The 19187-nt window shown below is 36.1% G+C and overlaps 1 protein-coding gene across 5 annotated transcripts in view; it reads left to right on the top strand.

The window, feature by feature from the left end:
• The window catches only part of PSD3 (pleckstrin and Sec7 domain containing 3), a 727438-nt gene that overhangs the window by 487267 nt on the left and 220984 nt on the right, over positions 1-19187 (top strand). The window lies entirely within an intron of this gene.

Genomic DNA, 19187 nt, shown 5'->3' with positions numbered 1-19187 from the left:
TTCTTCCAATCATGGTGCTCTAAAGCAAGTAGCTCAGAGCTTCCATGCAGTATGTGAACACTAAAGAAATTGCTGGTCCATGCCATATTACATCCCCATGACTTACTTATTTTATAATTGGAGCTCATATATCCATGAGCTCATTTTTTGTTGGTTGCTTTGTTTTTTTACATTCTGCATATGGATGAGATCATTGGTATTTGTCTTTGAATTGCATGTAGCATGGTGCCCTCAATGTCCATCGATGTATCCATGTTGTTAGAAATGACAGGATTTCATTCCTTATTTTATGGCTGAATAATAATTGAATAATTGGACATATACATATTTTCTTTGTTCATCCATCAGTGGATGTTTAGGTTGTTTCTATGATTTTTCTTTTAAATGAGATACTTTTATTTCTTTCATAATGCTTTTCTCCCATGTTAAAGTATAAATATCTTTCTTTTTTAATGTTTATTTATTTATTTTGAGAGAGAGAGAGAGAGAGAGAGATGGACAAAGAGAGAGAGAGAGAGAGAGAGAGAGAGAGAGAATCCCAAGCAGGCTACATGCTGTCAGTGCAGAGCCCAATGTGGGGCTCGATCTCACAAACCATGAGATCGTGGCCTGAGCTGAAATGAAGAGTCAGATGCTTAACCAACTGAGCAACCCAGGTGCTCCAAGTGTAAATATCTTTCTATGTCACAAAATACTCTTCTTCAATGTTATTTTAATAGTATTATTCAATAATGCTTATTATGAATCAAAAAAAAAATTGGAGGGTGGGTGGTGCCTGTGTGGCCCAATTGGTTAAGTGTCCAACTTTGGCTCAGGTCATGATTTCTCAGTTCAAGTGTTCAAGGGTTTGAGCCCCACATTGGGCTTTGCGCTGACAGCTCAGAACCTGGAGTCTGCTTCAGATTCTGTGTCTTCCTCTCTCTCTGCCCCTCCACTGCTCTGTCTCTCTGTCTGTCATGCTCTGTCTGTCTCTCAAAAATAAACAGGGGCGCCTGGGTGGCGCAGTCGGTTAGGCGTCCGACTTCAGCCAGGTCACGATCTTGCAGTCCGTGAGTTCGAGCCCCGCGTCAGGCTCTGGGCTGATGGCTCGGAGCCTGGAGCCTGTTTCCGATTCTGTGTCTCCCTCTCTCTCTGCCCCTCCCCCGTTCATGCTCTGTCTCTCTCTGTCCCAAAAAAAAAAAAAACAAAAAACAAAAAAAAAAAAACGTTGAAAAATAAATAAACATTAAAAAGAAAGAAAGAAAGAATGAAAGAAAGAAAAGAAAGAAATTAATTAATTAATTGCTGGTCCATGCTATCATTCTTGACAATCTAGTATAGAACTTGATATGTCTAGCATAATATTTGATTTGTCAGAATCAATGAAAAGGAAAAAATAAAAATATGTAAAATATTAAGATGAGAGTTCAGGGAGGAAAACAGAATCCTTGCATTTTTAAGATACTCTTTGTTGAAGATTGAGGGAGGTTAATAGCATCATGGTAACCTGAACTTAACCATCTGGGAGTTCTTATGTGGGAATATGCACCGTCCATCTTGGATTTTCCAAGATGATGCCTTTCCCTTATTTTATTCTGTTGGTAGATCATGCCTGCTTGCCTGGTTTATAATTCAGAGATTGCATTCAGTTTAGGGGATAATAGGAGATTTTTGGAGAATGTTTTTATATACTCATTCATAGTGATGTGGAAACCATGAGGAGCTGGGCAAGGTGGCTCCTTCTTAGTCAGTAATCATGGGAGTTACTCTTTTATCTTTTATTTTAATTAAGATTTGGAGCATTATCTTATTCTTCAAGCAGATCACTTTTTATTGCTTTTTAAAAGCTGGTCTTTCACATTCTGATGTTACAACATTTAGTTTATTATTTGTGCACACAAATCATCTGATCTTTGTGCAATTTGTTTTTCTAGGTAGATTACTTGGAGTGTTCCATGTCAAAATGTTTAAGAAAGTACTGGCTGAGACTCAATTTTTATATCCTGACTCATCTCATAATATAACACTGGTTGTAGCCTACAGTTAAGTATTAGAAGGCAAGATGATACCCAAGGCACTAGAGACATTAATATACTTACCCATTATTGCCAGATTCAAACCTGGCAAGCCAAATTTTTGTTTGATTTGACAAATCAAATAAGATTATATAGCTGTTCCAGATACAATAATTCCCTTGCATCCAGGTGTAATTTAGTGGGGTCAAATTCAACTCTATAACTGAGAAATGCACTGAATCACGCCAAGTGTTTACAGCAAGCAATAGGACCTTCTGTAGACCCTGGAGCCCCCAGAAGCTCACAAGGGAATTCATTACTATTGAGCTTTTTGTTAAAGTTTTCTCCTAAGATTTCCCAGTGTAAAGAGGGTTGGGGTCTAGTTAATAACTAAGTAGACCAAATAGGCAGACAGATATAGGAGAGTGCTTTGAGAGAAAAAGCTCTTTACTATCACTTAGAAGGACTGATAAAGTACCAGCAGTGTACTGATTTATGACAATTCTCCTCCACAGAGCACTTTTTAAAGAACAGGTAAAATGGAAAGGCTCAGGGCACCTGAGTGGCTCAGTAGGTTAAGTGTCTGACTCTTGATTTTGGCTCAGGTCATGATCTTGCAGTTTGTGGGATGGAACCCCATGTCCGGCACTATGCTGAGAGCCTGCTTGGGATTCTCTCTTTCCATCTCTCTCTGCCCCTCCCCTGTGTGCGCGTGCTCACTCTCTCTCTCTCTCTCTCTTAAAATAAATAAACATTTTCTAAAAATTATTTTTAAAAAAATCAGTAAAAAAATGGAAATTCTCTCCAGAATACTTTAATGATGATTGGGCAGTATTTTAAGGGGATTTTGATATGGCTCATCAACCCCCTGCTGCGATCTCTAAGATCATGATTAAGTGGTATTTATATACTACAAAAGCATAACTCTTAAAATTAAAGTTAACAATATGCTTTTCTCCTTATGCATATGTAAACCTCACTAAAATGACAGTAGGACACATAGATCTTAAAGGACACAGAAGGAGACAGGATGCCCTCAAGATGTCAAAAAAAATTTGAAAGATGGAAAGCATACAGACTTGTTAACTATTTACTACCCCAAATATTCTGGTTTCTCTTCAAGTTGTATAAATATTTCACCTTTTACCATTTACCACCCCAGAGAAAGCTGAAACCCAAGTGTCTATAGACCTGAAAGCCAAGAAAAGAAGACTGATTTTCCTCATGGAACACAAGAAAGGTCTAGGAATTGGGAGCAATGGTTACAACTAAGCATAGTGGGTCAAAACAAGAAGATCCTTTAAAGGTTCTAAATTAGTAACTAGATGCTCTCAATGCCCTCCCTGCTTTGTAGAGCCAAATGACCTAACTCTCTTCATCTTCTGCAGTTCCTGCCTGGGAAAATTAACCCAAAAACTTTGTACTTAGGAAATCAGGCTCAGCTGAGGTTAATACTGAGATTCCCACATTGAAAATAGCAAAATTAAGTGAAAAGTACACACATTTCACAATGGGCAGACTCTTCCCTCTCTCCTCACCCATGCACTTTTTCTTAGTTACTTAAAGAAGAGGAGGCTTGCTATTTAGTAAATAGGAAATCTAATAGAGAGGCAGAGGAAAACCTCAGGGTGATGCTAAAGCCCTAGGACATCAGCTATGCAGGAAATAGAAACCAAACAGTTTAGAACAGAGTGGGGGAATAGAGGATTCCAAGGATGCTTCCAACAGTGTCATCGAGAGAATATGTGAAATGTTGAACCATATGGAGAGGAGAGTCATGGTTCTTTTGGAGAATGTGGAGGTGAATTAGAGATAGGCTTTTGAAAACAAAGTAAACAAAACAAAATGAGGTAATAATTAACTCTAGGGGAAAAAAAAAAGCACACATCAAAAAGCAAATGAAACAGAATGCATACATAGCTCAGGAGTGAATTTATATATATTCAGTCATAATAAAGTAAGTACTGAAAATCGATGTAGCACTAAATTATGATTATGATATAATTTTAGTGGAAGCATTAGGGGATGGAGGAGGATGGGGAGAGAGTGAGAGCAAGCTGTGTGTGTGTGTAAGTGAGTGAGAGAGAGAGGGAGACAGGGAGGATGGTGGTGGGGGGGGAGAGAGAAAGTGCCCTTTTTCCAGAGGTCCATAGGTGAAAGTCAATAGTTCATACTGAAAATATAAAACTACTGAAAGTCAGTAATTTCATACTGAAGCTCCAAAGGAGTTGAAAGAGATTGCTTCTAGGCAGCAAGAATCAGAGGTAAGTCAAGGGACTATATGTATTGCCTTGTTAAATGTTTAAAAATGAGTAGAAGGGAAAATAGCATATATATGTGCATTTAAAACTGGAATAATTTCCAGTGACTAGAATGGTTTGTGTAGAAAAGCAGGCTAAAGAAGATGGCAGTGGAGTAGGACACTGGGCTTGCCACATCCCATGAACACAACTAGATAACTATCAAATCATCCTAAATACCCTAGAAATCGATCTGAAAACTGGAAGAAACTCCACAACTAAAGGTACAGAAGAGGTCTCATCGAAGTAGGTAAGAACTGTGGATGTATGGTTTGGGAGAGAAGTGGATCAAAGCTGCTGTGGTAGGGAAGGAGCTGCAGTCACAGAGAAGGGCAAGAGACAGACAAGCACACAGGAGAATGCATGGGAAAAATGAATCACCATAGCAATTGGCTTGGACAAAATTGAGGTGGCCAAATTTTGTGAGTTCTTGCAAACAGCAGGGCTTAAAGCCTAGATTTTAAAGGTCGGCGTGCTTGGCTCTGGAAGAGCTCAGAGGACATTGGGACTGCTCTTGGGGAGAAGGCAAGCAAACAACCCATGGACATATAGCATGGAAACAAAAATCTGAAGAGAGCCTGGGACACACAGTGGGGAGGTTATTTGCTGATCTCTTAGAGCTCATTCCAGAGAGAGAGCATTCACAGAGACCCTTCTGAAACAAAAGAAGTGACAGGCACTATTTTCCTCCCCTGCCCTTCAGCATAAGCACAGAGCCACCTGTGAGAACCAGTGTAGTGCCAACACTTGCTCCCTAACTTGCTTACACTGAGCCCCAACCCCATGCTCTAGGGGAACAACCCCTCCCAATCATGCTTGCCACAGTCCCAGCATGGCAGTTCCTTTCCCCAGATGACAGGTCTAAACCCCTGCTCAGACCATATTTACTGGTTGGGAATTTTGTGGAGACTCAGTTCCAGTGGTGGTGGCAATAGGTCTTATTTCACAAGCAGACCAGAGTACACCTATTTAAAATGCTCCATATTCAGGCCAGGGGACAAACACTGCCCACAATTGTCAGAGAGACTCTACAGATGACACCTCAAGGATAAAGCCACCAGGACAGAAAACAGAGCACATGCAGCACACATAGGAGACACTTCAGGAAGCTCCAGGCCGTGGGGAACAGAGGACACTACACAGCAAAGCACTATAGGACCTCTTCATAAGGCTGTTACCCTCAGGAACAGGAGATGTAGCTGACTTTCTTAACACATAGAAACCGGCACAGAGACAAAATCAGAAGACAGAGAAGTTTGTCTCAAATGAAAGGACAAGATGACAGCAAAACAGATATAAGTAACATGCCTGATAAAGAATTTAAAGTAATGATCATAAGAATACTAACTTTCAGAATGGAGAAAAGAGTGGAAGACATGAGTGAGACCCTTAACACAGAGATAAGGAATAATAAAGCAGAAATAGGCTTAGGGAACTCAGTGACTTCATTAAATGTAATAAAATTCATATTATAGGAGTCCCAGAAGAAGTGAGGGAAAAGGCAGGAGAAAATTTATTTGAAGAAATAATAGCTGAAAACTTCTCTAATCTAGGGAAGGAAACAGACATCCTGATTCCAGGACACACAGAGAACTCCCATCAAAATCAACAAAAACAGATCCTCACCAAGACATATTGTAATCAAATTGGCAAAAATGTGATAAAGAAAAAAAAGTTTAAGAGGGGCAAGACAAAAGAAGACAGTAACTTGTAAGGGAAGACCCACATGGCTAGCAGGGAATTTTTCAGCAGAAACATTAAAAGCTGGAAGGGAGTGGCATAATATACACAAAGAGCTGAATGAAAAAATTTGTAGCCAAGAACACTATCCAGGAAGGCTATCATTCAGAATAGAAGGAGAAATAAAGAGTTTCCCAGACAAAAACTAAAGGAGTTTGTTGATCCCTAAGTCAGCCACACAAGAAATATTAAAGGGGACTCTTTGAGTACAGAGGAGAGGCCAAAAGTGGCAATATGAAGGTAGGAAACACAAAAGTGGTAAAAATGAATATTTCTGTAAAAAAATCAGTCAAGGAACTCACTAACTAAAAGTATAAAAGTATTAAAAAACCTATCTAAAATGTGAGGAGGAGAGGAGTAAAGAATGGATTCAAACCTAAACAACCATCAACTTAATATAGATTGCTGTATACTAACCTAATGATAACCATATATCAAAACCCACTAATAAATATGCAAAGAATAAAGAAAAAGAAACCCAAAATATCACTTAAGAAACTAAATGACCCATGAAAGAGAGAATTAAAAGAAAAGGTCAGGAAAGATCTTGAAAAGCAATCACAGAACAAATGATAAAACAACAATAAATAGGTATCTATCAATAATTGCTTTGGAGGTAAATGGACTAAATGTTCCAAAAAACATAAGGTGATGTGGATAAAAAACAACACTTACCTATTTGCCACTTACAAGAGATTCATTTCAGATCTAAAGTCACCTGCAGATTGAAAGTGAAGGGATAGAGAAACATCTATCGTGCAAATAGATTTCAAAAGAAAGCTGGAGTAGTAATTCTTATATCGGATAAAATACAGACTTTAAAACAAAGGCTGTAACAAGAGACAAAGAAAGACACTGTATAATTATAAGGGGACAGTTCGAGAAGAAGATAGAACAATTATAAATATTTATGTACCCAACATAAGAGTACGCAAATACATAAAACCGTCAGTAACACACGTACAGGAACTAATCGATAATACAATAATAGTAAAGGACTTTAACACCCCACTTACATCAATGGAGAGAACATCTAAACTGAAAAATCAAGAAAAAGCAATGACTTTAAATGATACACTGGAACAGATGGATTTGACAGATATATTCAGAACATTCCATCCTGAACCAGCATAATACACATTATTTTCAAGTGCATGTGGAACATTTTCCAGAAGAGATCACATGTTAGCCTGAAGAACAAACCTCAACAAATTCAAGATGATTGAAGTCATACTATGTATCTTTTCTGATTAAAACGCTATGATACTAGAAGTCAACCACAAGAAAAAATCTGGAAAGACCACAAATACATGGAGGTTAAATAACACGCTACTAAACAATGAATGGATTAACCAGGCAATAAAAGAAACAATTAAAAACTACATGGAAACAAATGAAAATGAAAACAACAATCCAAAACCCCTGAGATACAGCAAAAGTTATTCTAAGAGAGAAGTTTATAGCAATACAGGTCTACTTCAAGAAACAAAAAATCTCAAACAACCTAACCTCATACCTTGAGGGAGCTAGAAAAAGAACAACAGAAGGAAAGAAATAATAAAGATTAGAGGAGAAATAAATGAAACAGAAAGTAAAAAAAAATTAGAACAGATGAAACCAGGAGCTGGTTCTTTATTGAAAAGAATCAGTAAAATTGATAAACCTCTAGCCAGACTTATCAAGAAGAAAAAAGAAATGACTCAAATAAATAAAATCACAAATGCAAAGGGAGAAATAACAACCAACTACACAGTAATACAAGCAATTATAAAAGAATATTATGAAAAACTGTATGCCAACACATTGGACAACCTAAAAGAAATGGAAGAATTCCTAGAAACATACAAATTACCAAAACTGAAACAGGAGGAGATAATCTGAACAGACTGATAACCAGCAAAGAAATTGAGTTAGTAATAATAAAATTCCCAGCAAACAAATCCAGGACCAGATGGCTTCACAGGCAAATTCTACCAAACATTTTAAAAATAATACCTAGTCTTCTGAAACTATTTCACAAAACAGAGAAAAATGGAAAACTTCCAAATTTATTCTATGAGGTCAGCATTACCTCAATACCAAAACCAGATAAAGACACCAATAAAATTGAGAAGTACAAGCCAGTATCCCTGATGAGCATAGATGCAGAAATCTTCAACAAAATACTATGAACTGAATCCAACAATACATATAAAAAAATTATTTACCACCATCAAGTGGGATTTATTCCTGTGTTGGCAAGGGTGGTTCAATATTTGCAAATCAATCAACATGATATACCACATTAATAAGAGAAAGGATAACCATGTGATTATTTCAATATTTGCAGAAAAAGCATTTGAGAAAGTTCAACATCCATTCATGATAAAAACCCATTACAGAGTAGATTTAGAGGGAACATACCTCAACAAAATTAAGGCCATATATGAAAAATCCACAGTGAACATCATCCTAAGTGGGGAAAAACTGAGAGGTTTTCCCCTCAGGTCGGGAATAGGAGGACAAGGATGTCCACTCTCACCACTTTTATTCAATACTGTACTGAAAGTCCTAGCCTCAGCAGACAACGAAAAGAAACGAAAGGCATCCAAATCAGTAAGGAAGAAGTATAACTTTTGCTATTTGTTGATGACATCATACTCTAGATAGAAAATCCCAGAGACTACAAAAAACTTCCAGAATTAATAAACAAATTCGGTACAGTATCAGGATATAAAATCAAGATACAGAAATCTGTTGCATTTCTGTGCACCAATAAAGAAGTAGTGGCAGAAGGCAAAATTAAAAAAAAAATACCATTTACAATTGCACCAAAAATAATAGGACACCTAGGAATAAGCTTATTCCTATGTTTAGGAATTCAGTTATACCTAGGAATAATCAAAGAAGTGAAGACCTGTACTCTGAAAACTATAAAACATTGACGAAAGAAATTCAAGGTGATGTGAAGAAATGACCCATGCTCATGGATTGGAAGAACAAATATTGTTAAAATATCTACACTACCCAAAGCAAGCTACAGGTTAATACAATCTCTATCAAAATACCAACAGCATTTTAAACAGAACTAGAACAAGCAATTCTAAAATTTGTGTGGAACCACCAAGGACCTCAAATAGTCAAAGAAGTCTTGAAAAAGAAAAGCAAAACTGATGGCATCCCAATTCTGGACTTAAAGTTATATTACAAAGGTATGGTAATCAATATAGTATGGTACTGACACCAAAATCAACACATAGATTAATGGAACAGAATAGACATCCAGAAATAAACCCACAACAATATGACCAAATAATCTTTGACAGAGCAGGAAAGAATATCCAATGGAAAAAAGGCAGCCTTTTCAACAAACAGTGTTGGGAAAACTGGACAGCTACATGCAAAAGTGAGAAAATGGACAAGTTTCTTACACCATACACCAAATAAATTAAAAATGGATTAAAGACCTAAATGTGTGACCTGAAACCATAAAAATCCTAGACCACAGGCAGTAAACGCTATGACATTGGCCATAGCAGCAGTTTTCTGGATATGTCTCCTGAGGCAAGGGAAACAAAAGCAAAAATAAAGTATTGGAACTACATCAAAATGAATAGCTTCTGAGCAGTGAAGAAATCGTCAACAAAACAGAAAAGCAACCTGTGGAATGGGAGAAGATATTTTCATATGACATACCTGATAAAGGATTAGCATCCAAAATATAAAGAATGTACACAACTTAACACCCAAGAAAGAAATAATCCATTTAAAAATGGGCAGAAGACATGAACAGCCATTTCTCAAAAGTAAATCCAGATAGCCAACAGACATATGGTAAGATGTTCAGCATCACTCATCATCAAGTAAATGCAAATCAAAACTACAATGAGATATCACCTCACACCTGTCAAAATGGCTAAAATCAACACAAAAACCAAGTGTTGGTGAGGATGTGGAGAAAAAGGAACACTTGTGCAGTGTTGGTTGGATTTTAAACTGGTGCAGCTACTGTGGAATACAGTATAGAGGTTTCTCAAAAAGTTAAAAATAGTTCTACCCTTTGATCCAGCAATCTCACTGCTGGGTATTTACCCAAAGAATACAAAAACACTAATTCAGAGGGATACATGTACCCCTATGTTTATAACAGCATTATTTACAATATGGAAGATTCAGAAGGAGCCCAAGTGTCCATCAATTGATGAATGGCTAAAGAAGCTGATATATGATATATGTGATGGAATATTATCCACCCCAAAAAAGAATGAAATCGTGTCATTTGCAATGAACTAAGCGAAATAACTCCATCAGAGAAAGAAATACCATATGATTTCACTTATATGCGAAATTTAAGAAACAAAACAAACATGCAAAGGGAAAGAGAAATTGAGAGAGAAATTAAGAAACAGATTGTTAATTAGAGAAAACAAACTGATGATTACCAAAGGGGAGAGGGTGCTGGGGGGATGGGTTAAATAGGTGATGAGGATTAAGGAGTGTACTTGTTGTGATGAGCACTGGATGATGTATAGATTGTTGAAAACTGTGTTGTACACATGAAACTAATGTGACACTAACTGGAATTATGTATGTTAACTAACTGGAATTAAAATTAAAACTTAATATTTGAAAAGATGTAGGAAAGAATAAAAAATTCAAAAAATAGAAACGTGTATCTTAGTTAACTTGTTTAGCAAATACCAAAAAACAGATTAATTTTTAAAAATTACATCTTTTCCAAGACACTACATTTTAGCAATTATGGGACTAGATTGTGTTCTGCTGCTGGTTGCTGTCAGAATTTTCCATCTGTAGTGAAAATGATAATGAAAGACCAGTCCTCTCCTGGGAAACATTCCTTTATTTGAGATTGTCCTTGTTATTTTTATGGAATGATGACAGTAGTGGACAGTCGTGGTTTGGTTTGTTTTTAAAAATTTATTTCCTCACTTGACAAAATTTAAGACTTGGCAATTCCAAAACCTCTTCAGAAAAATTTCCTGTTAATGAAATCCAAAAGCCTCATAGTCACTAGATGAGATCATAATTTGGCTGAATTGATTGCTTTTGATAAAATCTAGTTCCATTTTGTTTGTCTTTCCTTGCTTTGTCTAATCCATGAGAACAAATGCCATGCCTGGTGTTCTCTCTAAATGTCAAAGTCTTCCAAGGATCATTTTTTAACCAGCTATTTGTAAAAAGAACTCTATATGGTACCCACTAAACAGTTTTTTTTAGTTGGTACATTAATTTTATCATCATGTTCATAATCTTTAAACAGTTGATCATTCTTCTTAGGTATTTAAACAATACTGGACTGTATTACCAGTAGTTTAAGTGTCTGATTACCCAGACACTTACCCAGTTAAATTACCCAGTAGTTTAAGTGTCTGATTCTTGATTTGGGCTCAGATCATGATCTCACAGTTCGTGGGTTTGAGCCTTGTGTCGGGCTCTGCACTGACAGAGCTGAGCCTGCTTGGAATTCTCTCTCTCTCTCTCTCTCTCTCTCTCTCTCTCTCTCTCTCTCATCTTCTCCCATTCATTCTCTCTCTCTCTCTCTCTCTCTCTCTCTCTCTCTCAAAATAAATTAATTAAAAAATAAAAATAAACAATACTGCATGTAATTTATAAAGACACTTAAGGGGGCATCCAGGTGGCTCAGTCAGTTAAGCATCCAACTTTGGCTCAGGTCATGATCTCATGGCCTCTGAGTTCAAGCCCGCATCGGGCTGTGTTCTGACAGCTCAGAGCCTGGAGCCTGCTTCAGATACTGTCTCCCTCTCTGTGCCCCTCCTCCACTTGCACTCTGTCTTTCAAATATAAATAAACATTTAAAATTAAAAAAAAAAAAGACACCTAGAATTTATGTTTTTCTTATGTTCTAAAATTAGGAAGCATGCCTGGCAGTTCCTAACAAGGTTTACTAACAAGAAGGTCTGACAACTGATTATGCAAGTATAATTCAGAATCTCCTTTGAAAATACTGGTTATTGGTATATTTTTCAAAAGCATGGCTTAGCTAACCAAATGCAAACAAGCTTTTGATAAATTATAGTGCCAGAGGATTAGGGTATAAGAATTAAAACCAAAGTCAGGAGATAATTATAAATGCAATGAATTTGAAAATCATGACATTTATACAGGTTAGAAAATAGTTACATTTGCTGAAGAAGGTGGTGATTCACTTAAAGCATAGTTACATTAACTTTTGCCAAGCTATCTGGCTCTAAGGATTGCCACATTAAATCACATCTACATGTTTTTGGATAATAGTTTTTAATGCCTACATTGGTTTGAAAATGGAGGTTCCTTTTAAAATATACGTAACAGTCTTTCCATCTATAGTTTAGTGAGAATAACTCTTCTACCCGGGATACATAACCTGTCTGAGGAGTTTTTTGACATGATCATGGCAAGTTCATTTGGGGAAGGACAAAGAAGAAAGTGTAAAGTGGTAAATAAACATATGGGCTCTGGAGTCAGATTAGTCCTATGTTTGAGTTCCAATTTTGCCATTTAGTAATAACTCTGTCCCTGGGGTAACGTTGCCATATTTAGCAAATAAAAATACAGAAAACCCAGTTAAATTTGAATGTCAGATAAATTATAATATTTAGTATAAAAATCTCTCATGTAAAATTTGGGGATATACTTATGCTAAAAAAGTCATTCATTATTTATCTGAACTTCACAGTTTATTGGGAATCCTGCATTTGATCTGACAACCTACAACTGCAGCAAGTAACAATCTGCCTTATCCTCAACTTTGAGATCAAATGGAGTAAATTATACTTGTTGTAGAGAGTTAAATTAAATAGTGTACTTAAGTGCTCAGTTCAGAGCCCAGCACATAGTATGATAACTATATCATAATAAATGACAACTATATGGAGGGTGTTATTTCAGTTGTCTGACATCTGGTTTGGCATCTTAAAATGTTGTTAGACATCCAGGTTGGAGTTCTGTGCCAAATTCTAAGATCCTTAAGTGAATAGTGTGCTAGTCTGAGTGGTCAGAGAATGTATGCTCTTGTCCTTCAAAATTTGGAATTGGGGAATTATATAGCCCTGGCTAGTTAGTGTACCCAGAGGTGGGCATAGGAAATGAAAAGCCTATGTTTTTAAGGGGGAAAAAAAGGTCAAGGAAAAAATTTAAAAGGCTTTGGAGTCATACTGCCTATGATTCCATTTTGAAATCTGCCATTTAAATAACACTTTACTTAACCCCTTTGTATTCTATTTTCCTTCTCTGTAAAATAGGAATAATACCTATGGGCGGTGGTATAAAGAGTAAATGATGTCAGACATGCATAAGCCTAGGAACAGGTCTTGGCACTTGTTAACTACTCAGTAAATGTTAGCTGTTGGCATAATTTGTCTATGATGCCAAGCTGCAAATCTGATTCAAAACCAGTGATTATCCCAGTGCCCAGCATATGTTTGCCATGGGGTATTATTTGGCTAATGGACATGGGATGGATGGATTCTGGATATTTAAATTTAAGTGTTCTGTAAAATCTGCAGACGACAGGAATAGACTGCATGTAACAAAAATAGTACTATATGTATATATATGTACAAACATATACATGTACAAACAAATGGTTTCCTATTGATGGTCTCCTATTTGATGGTTACATATCATCTTCACAATTCTGTGAGGTAGGTGTTGTTATACTGTCTTTACAGATGAAGAAAGTAGACGTTATTGTTAGTGACCTAAAGTCAAATAGCTGATTGAAGAAGCAAGTTTGATACAAGGCTACCTATTTCTAGTCCATTGTTCCTTTTATTATGTTTGCTACCTCCCATCATAATTGTGATATTAGGATTATCATCACTGAGGTCTTTATCTTCTCAACAGGTTTTTTTTTTCTTTTTTCTTTGAGAGAGAGAGAGAGCACAATGTGGGGAGAGGGGCAGAGGGGACAGAGAGAGAATCGTATGCAGGCTCTACACTCAGCGCAGAGCCCAGCTAGGGGCTCCATCCCACGACCCTGGGATCATGAGCTGAGCTGAAATCAAGATTCAGATGCTCAACTGACTGAGCCACCCAGGCACCCTTTAACAGTTATTTTTTAAACATGAACTATGATCAAGGCAATTTAAGAGGCATTATGGTGACTAAAGAGAGACAGAAGGCTTGATTACAGTGCAAGGAGTTTAAAATCTAGTATCATCTAGATTTTTAGTTGTAGAAGTAATGCATATGTGGTACGGCAAACACTCAAATAGAACAGATTTATACATTGAAAATTCTCTCTCACTTTGTTTCCCCAATTGCCCTCTCCAAAGACAGTTACTGTCAATAGTTTCTTTTGTATTTCAGAAATGTTCTATGTGAGCTTATATTTATATTTATATATACACATATGCACTGTTTTGCACCTTTTCTTTAACAATATATTCTATATCTACTTCATTTTTAGTTTAAATGACTTTAAATACTAATGGGTAGCTATGTATCTCTGGTGCTATTCTTAAAACTGTCTTATCCAATTTTTCATTTGTGCTTGAGGCCTGTAAAAATGAGCCACAGCCTGATACATCCCAAATCTGCCACTGCCATCACCTCAATCCAGGTTACATCATCTCTTACCCAGACACCACCCATCTTACTACCACTTCCCTTGCTCTCTTCTAGTTCTTTCTCCACACAGAAACCAGGGCAACCAGTAAGAACATGAAATTAGAGCAGGTCTCTCTTCCAGTAGTTGCCCAATACACCACAGAAGTTCTGTGTTTTCTGGCCAAAAAGCCCCTTGTGACCTGTCTGCCTATTTGCCCTTACCACAGGCTTTCAGACCCACCATGTTCAATTATGCCAAGGAGTGTCTCACTGATCTTCCCTTAATCTTTGTGTGGCTGTGTCTTGTGACTCATATATTAAATTTCCTTGCCTAGAGGTTTTCTTGGCCATCAGTTGAAAGCTACTTTTTTAAGTTACCTTAATATTAAATACCTTATAATAATTATGTGGTAGTTTACCAGAAAATTACAGAATCATCTTGATGTGTTTGTCTGTTTTCGTATTGTTTCCACCCCCACTACATCTAAGTTCTGTGTCTGTGTTGTTCACCACTGGACTTTCAGTGCCTGTTTTAATACCTGACAATTTGTTAGGTAATAGATACTCAGTAAATGTTTGTTGACTGAACATATGAATGAATGAGTGAGTAGTTTTAAGAGTTTATTTATACTATATTGTTACAAGTGTTACATCTGTTACACTATTGATGTTACAAATAGGAATTATACTCAAGTAGTTATGAAACTATACTATTTTGTATAAATACCTATAGGGTATTATATATTATACGATACAGAAAAATACTGTCTCAGAGTTATAAAAAGTAGTTTTAAAAGTTATTTAAAAATTTCCCCTAACATCAGCATATGATAAAATATTTGTTGTAGTTATTGTACCATAGAGTGATACAATCAATATGAAGTACACAAAGTATTCAGTATATGCAGTATATGCAGTCATATGCAGTTAGCAGTCGAAACATATTATGAAGTGATATCTCAAAGGATAATTTGAACTACTGACCACTAATTCGTGTACTCTATAAGTTTCAGGTGTACAACATAATGATTTGATACTTGTATATATTGTTAAATGATCACCACCATTAGTTAACACCTGTTACCTTACATATACAAAGCATTTTTTTTTCTTGTGATGATGAATTTTAAGATCTGCTCTCTTAGCAACTTTCAAATATGCAATGCAGTATTATTTACTATATTCAACATGTTGTACATTGTATCCCCATAACTTATTTTGTAACTGGAGTTAGTACCTTTTGACCTCCTTCACTCATTTTACTCACCCTGAGTCCTTGCCCCTCTGGCAACCACCAGTCTGTTCTCTGTATCTGTGGGCTTGGTTTTTTGTTTGTTGTTCTTGTTTTTGTTTTAGATTCCACATATATGTGATATTATGCAGTATTTGCCCTTCTCTGTCTGACTTGTTTCACCTAGCATAATCCCCTTCAATTCCATCTATGTGGTATCAAATGGCAAGTTTTCCCTCTTTTATGGCTGAATAATATTCCATTGTATAGATACACCACACTTCATCCATTCGTCTGTCAGCAGACACTTCACTTATTTCCTTCCATACCTTGGTGATTGTAAATAATGCTGCGATGAACATGGGCGGAATATATCGTTTCTACTTAGTACTTTTGTTTTCTTTGGATCAATACCCAGAAGTGGAATTACTGACACATAGGATAGTTCTAGTTTTAATTTTTTGAGGAACCTACATACTGTTTTCCATAGTGGCTGTACCAATTTACATTCCCACTAACAGTGTACAAGGGTTCCTTTATCTCCACATCCTTGCCAGCATTTGTTATCTCTTGTCTTTATGATACTAGCCATTCTAACAGGTGCAAGATGATATCTCATTGTGGTATTGATTTATATTTCCCTGATGATTGATGATGTTGAACATCTTTTCATGTATCTGTTGGCAATCTTTATATCTTATTTGAAAAAAAAAATGACTATTGAGATCCTCTTTGGAAAAATGGCTGTTTAGATCCTCTGCCAATTTTTTCATTGGATTGTTGTTGTTGTTGTTGTTGTTGTTGTTTGTTCTTTGGCTGTTGAGTTGTTTGTGTTATATTTTGGATATTAACCCATTATCACATAGATGATCCACAAATGTTTTTTCCCATTCATAGGTTGCCTTTTCATTTTGTTGATGGTTCTTTTGCTCTACAGAAGCTTTTTAGTTTGATGCAGTCTCACTTACTTATTTTTGCTTTTTGCTTCCTTTGCTTTTGATGCTAAATCCAAAAACCTCTTTATAATACTGACATCAAGGAGCTTATCCTTTATGTTTTCTTCTAGAAGTTTTATCATTTCAGGCCTTATTTTCAGTTAAATACATTTAATTTAAATCCATTTTAAGTTAAAATTTATGTATGGTGCAGGGACACCTGGGTGGTTCAGTTAATTAAGTGTCCAACTCTCAGTTTTGGCTCAGGTCATAATCTCCCAGTTTGGTGAGTTTGAGCCCTGCATCAAGCTCTGCGCTGACAGTACAAAGCCTTCTTGGGATTCTCTTTCTCTTTTTCCCTCTCTCTCTGCCCCTCCCCTACTCATACTGTCTCTGTCTCTCTCAAAATAAATAAATAAACTTAAAAAAATTTTTTTTTAATTTATGTATGGTATAAGATAGTGGTCTAGTTTCATTCCTTTGCATGTAACTGTCCAGTTTTCCCAACACCATTTACTGAAGAGACTGTACTTTCTCTATTGCATATTATTGGCTCATTTATCATACATTAATTGAACGTATATGTGTGTGTTTATTTCTGGGCTTTCTATTCCATGGATCTGTGAATCTGTTTTTATGCCAGTGTTGTAACTGTTTTAATTACTATAGCTTTGTAACATAGTTTGAAATCAGGGAGTATGATGCCTCTAACTGTTCTTCTTAAGATATTTTGGCTCTTTGAGGTATTTTGTGGTTTGAGGTATTTTGTGGTGCTATACATCTTTTAGGATTCTTTGTTCTACTTCTGTGAAAGACGCCATTGGAACTTTTATTTGGATTACACTGAATTTGTAGATTGCTTTGGGACAATGAACATTTAACAGCTTTCTTCCAATCCCTGAGCACATAATATCTTTCCATTTATTTGTGTCTTTTTCAGTTTCTTTCATTGGTATCTTACAGTTTACAGTATACAGGCCTTTTACCTTCTTGGTGAAATTTATTCCTAGGTATTAAACTCTTTTATTCAATCATAAATGGAATTGTCTTCTTAATTTCTTTTTCTGATAGTTTGCTATTAGTTTATAGAAACACAACAGAGTTTAATATATTGACTTTGTATCCTGCAGCTTTACTGAATTTTTTTATTTGTTCAAATAGTTTCTTTGGTGGAGTCTTTAGGATTTTTTTAGATATCATATCATCTCATCTGCAAATAATGATAGTTTCACTTCTTTTTTTTTTTTTAAATCCCAATTTGGATGCCTTTTATTTCTTTTTCTAATTGCTCTGGGTGGGACTTCCACCCAGAAGTGACTATGGTCAATATTGACTATGGTCAATAAAAGTGGCAAGTGTAGACATCCTTGTTTTTGATTTTAGAGGAAAAGTTTTGAGCTTTTCACTGTTGAATATTATGTTAGCTGTGTACATGTCATTTATGGCCCTTATTATGTTAAGGGATATATTTGCAATTTTAGCAAGTAGAAAATAATTCTACTTAAAATTTTTGCTTAATGAGGAACTTAGTACAGATATTGAATCATTATATTGTACACCTGAAACTAATATAATGTTATCTGTCAATTATTATGCCTCAACTTAAAAAAAGGAACTTAGTGGCTACTTAGTATTTTTTTTTTGCTTACATTTGCAATCACATTATTTGTACTAGCATATTTAAGAAATTTTCCTGAAGACACAACAACCAGTCAAATGGAAAGCAATTGCAAGATGTAGTAAAGGCACTTTAGGAGGAATGTGTTCCATATAAATTCTCTTGACATTTTATTGACCAACCTTTCCCTCAAAATGAATGAATGAATATACGTGTGTGTGTGTGTGTGTGTGTGTGTGTGTGTGCGCGCGTGCGTGTGCGTGTGTGTGTGTGTGTGTGCATTTATTTGGAGTATTGCATTAGTACAAACGATAATTAGCAGTTAAAATTTTATTTACTTTCATGTTTGGTTTAGTGGTACCTCCAAGAGCTGCTCACCACATCTGTTTTTGTGCCTATTTAGTATTATCTTTCGCTGCATTTTTTACCCTTCAGTATAATGAAGGAATAGGGGTTTCTATTTTAGCTCACAAAGATACATTTGACAACAGGCAATCACGCAAGCCCCATGTGCCCCTCCTCCCCCTTAGAGAATCAAATCTGTCTCTCTTTCTCTCTCCCCCTTCCATCTTTTTCTCCCTCTCTCCCTTTTTTATTCCTGTCATATGAAGTTTAAAAATGTTCATTCATTAATATATAGGAGTAATGCCTGACATATGGGAAAAAAATAGTGGGGGACACAGGAAAAAGGGGCAGAAACTAGGGAAAGAACTAGTTTGAGAGTTTGACCAGGTGACTTCTGAGATCTTTTTCAACTAGAATCATAGAATGGTAGATCTAGAAGGGGACCAAAAAGGATAACCTTTTAGAGCCTTCTCA

Source organism: Panthera leo, chromosome B1 (genome assembly GCF_018350215.1).
Source record: "Panthera leo isolate Ple1 chromosome B1, P.leo_Ple1_pat1.1, whole genome shotgun sequence".
Taxonomy (NCBI): domain Eukaryota; kingdom Metazoa; phylum Chordata; class Mammalia; order Carnivora; family Felidae; genus Panthera; species Panthera leo.
The sequence above is the reverse complement of the archived record's forward strand: the minus strand, read 5'-3'. Positions and strand labels throughout refer to the sequence as shown.